Genomic DNA, 423 nt, shown 5'->3' with positions numbered 1-423 from the left:
GGCGCAAGTGAACGCGGAAGCGTTGGCGCCGGAGCGGATCCCACGGGCCCTCGGCCACATATAAGCTGAACCAGTAACTGGTTCTGAACACGGAGCGCAACAATCTCCATTCCCAATGGAGCCAAGCACTCCACTGTTGCCTGCAGCGATGCATTCGCCTGCTCCACAGCTAGGAGTCGCTCCGACAGAGAGCGGTAGGCCTCAAGGCGAGGCAGCCGGCGCACGAAGATCGTCCGCACAGCAATATGCTACTTCAACATGGCGCTCAGCGGAGCTCCGATCACGAAGGACCTCGCCATCAAGGGCTCCAAGAGCATCACAAGTCACCGGTCGACCCGGTCGTCACCGCCCGCCACTGACACTTCTCGATGAGAACGGTGACGTCCACTATCACGTGGAACGTCTTGTTGGACGATGTCGTCT

The sequence above is a fragment of the Plasmopara halstedii genome, assembly GCF_900000015.1.
Source record: "Plasmopara halstedii genome assembly, contig: Scaffold_788, whole genome shotgun sequence".
NCBI classification, from domain to species: Eukaryota; Oomycota; class Peronosporomycetes; order Peronosporales; family Peronosporaceae; genus Plasmopara; species Plasmopara halstedii.
This window is presented reverse-complemented; position numbering follows the sequence as displayed.